This window comes from Bombus impatiens, unplaced genomic scaffold (assembly GCF_000188095.3).
Source record: "Bombus impatiens unplaced genomic scaffold, BIMP_2.2 scf_0151, whole genome shotgun sequence".
NCBI lineage: Eukaryota > Metazoa > Arthropoda > Insecta > Hymenoptera > Apidae > Bombus > Bombus impatiens.
In genome coordinates this window covers 3,081,727-3,082,056 of record NT_176570.1, presented here as the reverse complement: position 1 = coordinate 3,082,056, position 330 = coordinate 3,081,727, and positions in this window count along the sequence as shown.

Sequence of the window (330 nt, the reverse complement as noted above, 5' to 3'; positions counted from 1 at the left end):
TTTACGAGCCGCGAGAACTTCTCGTCGTCGCCATCCCTTTGCCGCCGAAAGAAGAAGAAGAGAAAGAAGAAGAAGAAGAAGTAGAGGAGTAGGAATAAGAAGAAGAAGCAACGAGACGACCCTAACGGATTGAAGACACAAGAATGAGAAGACAAGACGCAGCAGGCAGCGCGGCGGAGCGAGAAGGAAAAAGAGAGGTGACCGGAGGCGGAGGACGGGACGCTGGTACACGCCGGCATCTGATCGGCCGATACAAATAAAGCACAGTACTGCCATCGGTCGTGTAGATATACCGCGAGAACGTGCAGTTTGTAGTTTGTCGCCCGTCGT